Here is an 11,970-nt window from a genome sequence, read left to right on the forward strand (position 1 = left end):
TGAATACAAAAATAGGTCCGTTAATAAGGGGGTGCAATTGGTACCCCTGGGAATTCCAACAGATTGTGATGGTACACACAAGTACTCTGAAGTTGACATTAAAAAGATGCTTGAGCTTCTGATTGACAATATCTATGTGGTTTTTGGAGATCAGGTCTTCCAACAATCTATTGGAATTCCCATGGGTACCAATTGCGCCCCGTTATTAGCAGACCTTTTTTGTATTCATATGAAGCAGAATTTGTCCAAAATCTTATACTTGATAAGAAGAAAAACCTTGCTGGGGCCTTCAACTCGACATTTTGATATATCGATGACGTATTGTCAATTAACAATAAAATTATTTCCATTCTTATGTCGATACGATATATCCCGGTGAGCTTGAGATAAAAGATACTACAGAGTCTGAACATCTGTTTCATATTTGGAAAAGACGTTAATGGTAATCTAATTACCAAGCTTTATGATAAACGTGATGACTTTAACTTTTCAATCGTCAACTTCCCTTACTTCTGCAGCAATAAACCTTCATTACCTGCATACGGGGTTTATATCTCTCAGTTGATTTGATACGCAAGAACATGCTCTACGTATGAACAATTTCTAAAACGAGGTAAATTACTGACAAACAAGTTGATGAAACAAGAATATCAGCAGTCTCGTTTAAAGTCATCATTTCGTAAGTTCTATGGTCGACACAATGACCTTGTCAGCAAATAAAATTTATCATTGAGTCAAATGCTGACTGACGTTTTTCATACTAATTGTTAGGCCATTATTTACACACTGAATTGTCGACGGATTTTTCCGTTATTTCCCATTCATGACAAGGAGCACACGGCGGATATGACCGGTCGGCAGGGGATGGTCACTCCTCCATGGCACCTGATCCCACCTCTGATGTTTTGGAGGTCCGTGTTTGCTCTGCACCTATTTTGTGATGTTTAATGGACTTTTGAGCTTGAATACTGTTCGTTATCTCCATATATTTCATTGTTGGAAGACCTGATCTCCAAAAACTACTTAGATATTGTCAATCAGAAACTCAAGCGTCTGTTAAATATCAACTTCAGAGTACTTGTGTGTACAATCAGAATGCTTTTTAACAAAATAATTTTGCAAGTGACCAATGACAAGGTAAGTATATTTACGACTTCCATTTTAATTGAAAAAGCGACTGTTTAGCATGTCAAAAAGCCTGGACTTCAATTTACCGTGGAGAATGGTTGTATAAAGTGTTGAATAGTCGTACGTTTTGATGTCATTGATTTTAGTAAAATTTTGTGATTTCAAATTTTCTAAAAGTTCTTTGGAGTTTTTAAGTATTCACATCTGATTTACACCACTTCTTGAATATACTGTTGTACAGTACTCCTGAAGTTTCTCCTTCATTACAGTAAATATTTTAGTGAGGAGCAAAGAAAGAGGTTTGGTAGAATATTTACTGGAACCCGCTATGTATCTTTGTTTGTAAGGATTTTTATAAAGTTTAGGAATCCAGTAAAGGTATAGTAATTCAAATTCATTTTGATTGTTGGGAATATTAAAAATCTCTAAAACTGACATATGATTTTGAAGAATTTCCTACTTAGAAAGGGAGCTATGGGTGTAAGATTGATTTCCACCTGCAGAATTAAATCCTAGTTCCTCTAAAATACAATTAAAATAATGAGCCTTACAAACAAAGACTATCTTGTTACCAGCTTTGTCAACTGGGACCAGTACATACTGATCGTGTATTCTATCTAATTCCCTTTTCACTTCTGAATTATTAAAGACAGATTCATACAGCCCCCCAGTCGCGTAATGCGAGATTTCAACATCCATCTGATGCTCTTAATCAATTTTGACAAAGTGTCAGGGTGTCTTCTTTTTCGTGTTTTGCCCATCGCCTGGCGTAATCTTCCACAGAATTCATAATATTTATAAAATCATGACGCCAGTTGAAAGAAAGGGGTTCCCTAAATTTTGGTCCTTTTAAAATAAGGGATTTAAGGTCCTCATTATTAACTATGTTTACTTAGATACATAGGGTTCGCGGCGGATGTGACCGGTCGACAGGGGATGCTTCCTCCTCATGGGCACCTGATCCCACCTATGGAATTTGCGGGGTCCGTGTTTTATGCCCTGTTCACAGATTTGTATTGTCTGTAGACTTTTTGAGATAAATTACCGTTTGTTATCTTCCCCTTAATCATTTTATTCACTGATCTCTGCTGGTGAACAGTCTGTCCCCGAGAATACTTGTCGCTTGGTATATATCCTACTATGCATATTGAAAAAATAAATGATTCCATACTGGCTGACACAGCGCCCAGTATACAAAGGTGTCAATTTGAAGAGTCTACAAAGTGCACAGGCTCTGACAGAATGGTTTGTGCCCCTCGGATTCTACTTCCACACATAAACAATGTTTTAGATATATTAAGTCAGCAGATAACCAGTCTTGGTATAAAACAAACTTTACTACAATTGATGATTGTAAGCTTTCAATCAGAGATATTTTCTACAATTCCTTTTCGGACCACATGTGTTCCATTTCCAAAAGTTCTAATATTTTTTTTTTTTAAAAAAAATGGTAGTTTGATAACAAATGTGTCGTTTTATACAACCTTACTGGACAGAGTTTTATTTTAAGTAAAACTGGAGAAAATCGGAATCTGAATTTTAAGTTGGTCTATATCGTGTATTTTCTATAGATATTCCCAACCTGTTGCTTCCAAACTTCTCAATTACATATGTATTAATCTCTACAGTTCCTGGATATTAAACATCTAAAACAAAATCCTCTCAAGTGTTCTTGTTCCTTTTCTTCTTTCAAATACAATCCAGCATAATATCAATCAATCAAGGTGAGTTCGATCTACCTATCCTATACTGGATTCCTAAACTTCATAAAAATCCTTACAAAGAACATTGCAACTTATTGACTAAAGAGATTGCTCTGAGCATGACAAATTTTGAAACCGAGGCAGGCTACTGACATAATAGTTGATACAAAAGATCATCATAAAATAAGAAAAGCACGAAAAGCAGTTTCATTGATTTTGAATTCCTTTAAGTATTTCCTGTTAACATTTACACGTGTTTGTTTTAAGTCTCTGTAACCGTGACTTGAACACCTCTGTTTTATTTTTGGCATCTGCAAGGAAATGAAGCCCCCATCTGAAAGAAATTTTTAAATACATTTGATTTGTCAAAACTCTATAAACTGTATTTGTGATGACATATTGAATGTCTTAGCAATGTCTTTCACTGTAAATCTGTCATTTTCCAATATTATGTTGCTCGCAGCATCAATACTCTGTCACTGTAGATTTTCATCGACCAGTTCGATTGCGATCTTTTAACACTTCATTTCCACTTTTGAACTTCTTAATCCATCTGAACTTACTTTTTGAAATACAAGTCTCTCCAGATATCAAAACCATATCTTCACACGGTTCTTCAGTGATTTTTTTGTATAAAAGGAAGCACAGTTTTCACAAAGTCCTAAGTTTTCATCTTTTTGGCAAAGATCATTTTATTATTTTTTCACACTTTCATAACTTTGGCACGCTTAATAGTTTATGAAATGATACTTAAATTATCTTTAAAAGAAACAAAACATTCATTTCTGAGAGCTACACGATAACACATACACTAAAATGTGTAAGGGCATTTACTAGTAAACTAACTATAAATGCAACTTGCATCTGATCACCTTTTTGTGACATATGACACTTAATGTCTCCACTCTATCAGTTCTTCTTGTCTTCTGATATCGATGAGCTTCATCCAGGATCTCCACACATTTTTTGTTTTTCTTGTTTCCACTTTATTCTTTTCATTTTACCTTTTTGGGTGCAGTTTTAAGCTACATGTTCATTTTCATAGCCATATAAAATTTCCATCCACTTTCCTTTATTTCTTCTCTCGGAGCTATTTTTTTTTTTTTTTTTTTTTTTTTTTTTTTTTTTTTTTTTTGTATGCTATCATAATTTTTTATACTTTATCAAGTATCTTATAGTTTTTCAGAAATCTGTAAAAATAATTCTATGCTTGAATTGTCTTTTTTCACTTCCATGCTGAACTTTCATATATACATGTATTTCAAAAAATCCATGCATTTTTTAAAATAACTCCCTGGTATCTCTTCCATTCATTTTTCATTCACTGGCATCGTTTTTGGTTTTGATGTCCAACCCAAGATGACGATGAAAATCCCTGTAACACTATTTTCTATCTGTAAATTCATCCCCTTGTACTTTGACTAGCTTATGTTTATAGTTCACCTTATTATTGCACAAATATTATTAAGCCTCAACCTCTGGTATGAGGAGGTACATTAACTAATAATTGTATAATCAATATCAACAGTGTACTAAGCTATAACATTATTTTCGCATTGTCACTTGGTTTCTTCAGTTGCTGTTCAACTTCATTATATGATTGAATAAATCCTAGCTCTCCTATTGTTTGAGATCCAACATAGTAGAAAAAATACTACGTATGTTCACCTGCACATGACCTTCCAGGTGAACATAAAGATTTATTTTTTTACATTGGACTAAAAATATATTGGGAAATTCCAAATTGACACAAATAGTTCAAATAGTGCAGGGGACCTGCCCCATCCCTATTGCTTCTTTTTCTGAATATGTATGTTTACTCGATCTTAATTTAGTATGAAAATGTTCATTAAAAGGCTATTTGCGCCCCCCCCCCCCCAATTAATGGACCCAAATCCCCCATCCCAAAAAAATTGAGATTGGAGTATTCTCTTCTTCTTCTTCTTTTTTTTTTTTTGGAGGAGGGGGGGGGGGGGGGCTAGTCTAAGTTTTTGTAGTGAGTTGTCACTTTTTCCTTATGATGCCCCCCCCCTTTTTTTTCAAAATCAATCCTACGCGTCTGATATTTAATTTTTTCTACATCACACCTAAAAAAAAAAAAATTTTTTAAAAATCCAAATTAACACAAGTGTTATGTTAATTTAAACCCCACTTCTCTCATTCCGTTTGGCTAAGACTTCAGCAAATGTAAACAATCAAGATTTCACATGGATTGCTTAACGAGTTTGTATCATTTAATCATTGAATCTTTTAATAATTGTATAATAATAACACTAACAGCAATTATTGTATGATGTTGCACGAAATTATAACTCTGTTATTATTTGCGAGTTTTCCACTATCCTGAGGAATCATTTCTATTGTATTGTTTTATAATTTATATAATACCTTTGGCTTCTTTCATTTCTATGTTGTTTATGTCTTCTCTGAAAGTTTTCTGTAGCGATTTCTATGTAATTTTACTTAATTACTTATAACGGAATGGAGAGCTGTCCATCCCCAGTTATGATATTTAACAAGGTTTCCTTTCTTATGTATTTTAATAAGTTCTTTTTTCTGTTTCCATGTATTCTGCTTTTGGTCGTTTCTATGCAACAAATGTCTTTATTGGTTGCTTGAGCAAATAATTTGTCAATTCTAGCAGTTAAGATTTCAAATGAGTTTCTTATTTCTATTATTTAATTTCCATGTCTTACATATGTTCAGAATTTCTTCAATATGCTCTTTTCAACTAATTCTATTTGGTTTTTAATTTAATTTTGTAGTTTTCATTTTCACTTTTGTATTTTCTTTTGGTCTTTTTTCATTGTTGAAGTAATTGTGTAGATTTTTCTAACGTGCTGTTGTTCTATCTATACTTTCCTTTTATGTTTTGAGTCGTTCATCTGCTTTCTTTTGTCTATCATGGGGTTTCTTTTCCCCATCCATTTATTCGCCATTCAGTCCTTAAACATTTTGATTTTTCATTTCAACATCAATTGTCTTCTTCTGTTTTGCAAATTCTAGTAAAGATTGTCATTTATTCACTTAATTCACTCTCGAATTCTTCATATTCATGGTTAATGTTTTTAGAATCTGCTTCTTCTGTCTTCATTTTTTCAATTATTTATTGGATATTTATAAAAATAAATTCTTTCTTGGTGTCATCAAGGTAAATGTCTGAACTAGCTAGATCAAAGATGTATTTTGTCCCTCGTTGTCACTGAAAGTGATGGATATTAATTTGCATCTGTCCGTCCGTCTGTCTGTATGTCATTTTGTCTGTGTGTAACACGATGTCTCAAAGGCGTTTGCTCTAGCGTCGCGGAGTAAGGTGATGATCCCCATGCCGCGGGGTTGAATCCCACTGAGGGACGTGGAGGCCGATCGTTCGGATGAGACCGTATATATAAACCGAGGTCCCGTATCGAAGTAGGTGCTGGCACGAAAAAGATCCCTCAATGCCCAAAAGCCGTAAGTACCGAGTACAGGTCTAAATTTGCAGCCCTCCACCGGCAAGTGGTAGCGTCTCAATATGAGTGAAAAAATTCTCGAAGGGACTTAAACAAACAAAAAAACAAAACGCCTTTGAGCTTTTGCAATGAAATTTTTATATCACAATTCCTTATGGCCTAAAGAAGACCCCTATAGATTTTGAGGTCAAAAAGTCAAAGGTCAAAGTCATAAATTCATACATTGCAAATAACAGTGTCCAGGTGATACTTTAGTTTTCTTTGAGCTTTTTCAATATATCTACAGGCAAATAATTCAAAGAATTGTGCCCCCCCCCCCCCATATTCGGTGTCTTAGCATTTGGGATGCAATTATTTATGGCAGATTGTAACTGTCTTGTTTATGTGTCCTTCAAACTTGTAAGTCAGGGTCATGAAGAGAAAAATGATATACCTATCTGAAAGGTGTTGTCATTTGTAATAAACGTGTAAAATATGAAAAAAGCCCTATCTTTACTCATTCTAAAGTTATTACCATTGTAAAAAAAAAAAAAAAAAAAAAAAGACTGTAGGTTAAACTTGAAGATCAAGGTCAAGAGGTCAAAAACCAGAGTACATTCGAAATGATCTTGAAACAGATAATGCACATGTCAATTATAAATGCCCTATTTTTTCTCCTTCAAAAGTTATTAGCAATGTTAAAATTTTTGAAAAGTATGTCAAACCTCAAGGTCACAGGGTCAAAATTCATAGTATATTTTGAAAAGTCTTTTCACAAGTAATATACATATGAAAAATAAAATACCTATCTTCTCTCATTCAAAAGTTATTGACAAGGAAAAAGTCATATTAAAAGTTTTGAAAAGTATGTCAAACTTCAAGGTCATGGGGTCAAGGTTATGATCAAGGTTAGAGTTTTTGTGACAGAGAGACTGACAGATGGACAAAGTGACAAACGAATGAGATTTAATGTCCCCTCGCTTTCAAAAACTCCCTATGGCCTAAACCAGAACCTATTTATCTTTAGGTCAAAAAGTCAAAGGTCTAGGTAAAAAAAAAATCATATATATGTTTTGCAAAAAAATGGTTTCCATATGGTTTCTTAAGTGTCTGAGCATTTTCAATGAAGTTATTTTTCATATCTCCTAGTGGCTTAAAGAAGACCCCTTTTTATTTTGAAGGTCAAGGACAGAAATTCATACAATGCAAAAAAAAAAAAACAAAAAAACAAAACAAAACAAAACAAAAAAAACAAAAACAAAACAAAACAAAAACAAAAAAAAAACTAGTTTCCAGATGATCACTTTAGTGTTCCTTCAGCTTTTCTAATGAAATTGTGTATCATAATTCCCTATGACATAAAGGAGACCCTTTTGATTTTAGGTCAAAAAATCAAGGTCAAATATTCATATCTTGCATAAAATGGTTTCCTTATTATAACTCTTAATCTATTTGAGGTTTTGCAATGAAATTATATGTCTTTCGTCAATATGCCTTATAATATGCCTTATAAAAAAAACTTCTATTGTTTTCAACGTCAAAGGATCGAAGACAAAGGTCTGAAATTTAAAAAAATCGCATACATATATTTCAGGTGATTCTAATTTTCTGTAAGCTTTTGCGATGAAACTGAAGGTCATGAATTTCTTTTAACTAAAAAAAGACCTCTATGGACTTTCAGGCCAATAGCTGAAATGTCATACTTAACCTTTTTCCTTCTTCATCTGCATTTTTTATCTCTTCCATCCTCTTCTTTTTTTTCCTTAAGCGGGATACACAATTTCTCGGAATTAGCTTGTTCCCTTAAAGAGGCTGGGGGGTTGTGGCCATTTTTAGACAATATTGATCTCCTTTAGAAGAAGAGCTCCATATGAAGATATAGAAAATGATCAAATTTTAAAACTAAAATTTTTGAAATTTTTCTTTGCCAAATGATAGTTGACAGCTTAAGATATCATATCTAAAAAATTAAGTTAAATCTGGTGGTTAATTTGTGGTTAATTTGTTGACCCCCCAGCCTCCTTAAACTTGTATGATTATTCTTAAAAGATAGTATCTTTTTGTATCTATTTTCTTTTAATTTCTCACTGACGTTCAGAACTACTTCTTTAAATGTAGTCCATTTGGCTCTTTCACAGGAATTCCAAGTCAGTGCATTCCTTACTTTGGAAATGCTTTTCCAGTTATCAGTGTAAGATATAATTCTCGAAGTTCATTTTCATTTTTTTTTTCTCGGGGCTACCTCTTGTTGCTTTCACGTGTCTTTTTGCATTTTGACATTCGTACTAGCATGTCTTGATTTTGCGTTGGGTTCATTCAGAAAATGTATAGATGTTTTGTTTTTACCATTTACATAATTCATTTGGAATGGTTACTCATTATCAATTCATGCATGGTCAAAAAAGAATTTTATTTCGATAATCCCTCCGTTAACTTGTATTTATGAACACCCACACCATGAATATGACCGAAGAATTTTTATCTTACTAAATGCAAAAATGCACACTGGTGAGGGTAATTTAACTGTGCAATAATTTTCTTACCTTAATCCTTCATATGACCCTGACCTTGCTATCCTAATTTTGCGTTTACATTACTTTCAAAGAAACTATTAAAAATATGTTTATTCAACCGTTCCTCATCAATACAAATTGGTAAGAGCAATTCAACTACTATTTAGGCCTATGTCTTATTTTTTACGACTTAGACCTTCTGTGTGACCTTGACCTTAGTATTTCTCATTTTGCATCCACTTTAGTTTCAAACAACTATTCAATTAAGATATCTTCAGCAAATTTCAAATTACAATTGTACAAATTAGTGAGAGCATTTCAATGTATCAAAATTTTCTGATCTTGACATTCCCTTTTACCTTGAATTCACTATTCCTCTTAATGGCATTCCATAAACGACCATCGACTTCTTACTGGCAACTACTAGAACTTATGATAACCTCTAGTTTTGGCTTTAGGGCTGAAGTCGTTCCAAGTTCTTTCAATGGTTAGCGTACGTGTACTCCTGGTATTTGAAAGCTTTAGAAAAAAGGACGCAAGAAAATCAATATTCATGTAATTGATTTTAAAGTTGATTGAATTATGTATACTTTTTTTCCTATTTTTCTCGAGAATCTATGAAATTAGTTGTATACTTAACATCTACCGTAATTTTGCAAAGGAATACCGGTATATCTTTCTACGAGAAAACTAGAATTACAAAATGGAATCCTTTATATAATGCATTTTGTATTACTTTAAGCATGTGTTTTTATATTTTGGCTAGTGTGAATTTTGTGAAAAGACAACCAGATAATGTAAACGCTGAAGACGAAAAAACGAGAAGTGACCTTATACACATATGCTTGAATATTAGCAACATCGTCTAAAGCTACGGTCGGGAATCCGCATATTGGAGAGGATCGAACTTGTGATGATGGAATAGCAAAAATATTTCAACAATTAAAAAAGGCGGAACCATATATTTCTATACGGGAAAGAAAGAGGAAGGAGTTTATCCTCCTAAGAAAATAGAGAAAACGACAAAAATACCAGAAAAAGCAATCACAAAAACATAAGAGAACTCCAAAATTCCGTACATGTAACAAACAGAATAAACCAATTTAAAAGCCTGAATTTTGAAATTCTGATAAAAGATTCTGGGTGTGTTTGGAATGGAAAAAACTATTTTTTTTTATATTACATATTTTACTTTCATTAGAAATCGAAATTGTGATATCTAACAATCATTTTCCGTCCTCAAAAAATATATTGAATAAAACTTATAATTTTGTGGTATATGGGAATTATTAAATGAAAGCCGATCGTATTTTAATTACTGAGTATTGTTAATTTTTTATAGGCTTATTTAGGGGGAAAAAAATTGTATATCCAAATATTGAAATAAATAGCTACTATTTTGGATATATGAAAATGACCTCTTTTTTAAATTTGGATCTTTGAAATTAAAAATAAAGTGGTATTTACATGTACTTAGACGCGCAATTTTAGTACTAGTTTACTATTGGGGTTAACTTTTATTACAGAAACAAGTCTCGGTATCTATAACTCAAATTACTTGTCAACATTAGAATTTAAATGCATATGCATCTTTTGTTTACTTCTGTAATTTTATTTATCAATACAAAAAATACAAACACAACAGTCTTATGCTATCCATCCCGACATTTTCTCAGAATTAAATACATTCATTCATTTTCATTCATTAGTTTTTCTCTCTCTCTCTCTCTCTCTCTCTCTCTCTCTCTCTCTCAAACAAACAAAATAAAAAAAAAACAACATATAAATGGGAAAAGATGTATATGTATACATATTTACAACAATTTGGAAGAGAAGAACTTATTTTAATTGAAGATTGAAGAGAACAGACAATGCCTTAAAGAATGAGTGGACTTAACGCCCTATTTTGGGTCTTTTTACGATTTCTCTACCAAGCTGAAAATGAAGTGAATCCAAAATATTTTACAATCTAGAACTACATATACATGATTATATTAGGTAGGACAAAAGCAAACAAAAAAAAAGTTGTACTGCAGTGGGTTGGCGCCATGAATCAAAATTGAAGCAACGATACATTAGTGTCGCCCTACGGAATTTGACATATAGCAGAGTGGTTTTATAGGTCACATAATTGAAATATTAACAGGAGGGGGGATTATCGATCAGCGTCTCTTTCTCTCTCTCTCTCTCTAGAAATTCGAATATGTGTATATATGGTATACTACACATGTCAATACGTAATTAAACGATTTCTCTGGTAAATATTGTGAGGACACGCAAAAAAGATAATTAACAGATTTAATTTGCTAAATTCTGCAAATGGTAGACCAACCAAACACACTCTAAGACGTGATTTAGATCGAGGTCAATGTGTTTTCACAACTTCACCTGCAGCTTGACCCCACGTGCTGAATTGTAGTATTCAAAAAGTCAATCGAAGTCAAATCAAAGTTAACATATTCATAATAATGGAAGCGACAAATCTGTTTTGCAGGCCCGTAGATCAATATATTTTTTCGGAGAGCTACAGTTCTACAGCTACATATACAGGTGATAGCGGGATATTACTACGTAAATAAGGAAAGTTGACGATGGAAAAGCTGAATTAAGTTATCTCGTTTGTCATACAATAAAGTTGTTAGTTGGCCCTTATCGCCTATAGTCAGTAAAACATCCTAATATGAAACAGATGTGGTAGACTATGCTGTCTTTTATTTCAAGTTCACTGGGATATATCGATTCGAGATATGAATGGAAGACACTATTGTTAATTGATAATACGTCATCGATATATCTAAATGTCAAGTTGAAGGCCACAGCAAGTGTTTTCTTCTTCTCATGTAGAAGTTTTTGAATAAATTCTTCTTCATAGGAATATAAAAACAGGTCGGCTAATAAAGGAGCACAATTATTGCTCATCGAAATTCCAACAGTTGGAAGACCTGGTCTACGAAGACTACATAAATGTTGTCAATGAGGAACTCCAGCATCCTTTTAAAATCAACTTCAGAGTACTTTTGTGTAGAATCAGAGTGATTTTTAACACACTGATTTTATTGATGACCAATAACAAGGTACGAAAATTTCTGACTTCCATTGTTATTGAAGAAGCAGATGTCTATAATATCAAAAAGTCTAGTTTTTGATTTAATTTATCGTGAGGATTGGTTGTGTATAGAGTAAAAAAGTCGTTGA

This window comes from Saccostrea echinata, unplaced genomic scaffold (genome assembly GCF_033153115.1).
Source record: "Saccostrea echinata isolate AGI-Se365-2 ecotype Australia unplaced genomic scaffold, CSIRO_AGI_Sech_v1 ptg000054l, whole genome shotgun sequence".
NCBI classification, from domain to species: Eukaryota; Metazoa; Mollusca; class Bivalvia; order Ostreida; family Ostreidae; genus Saccostrea; species Saccostrea echinata.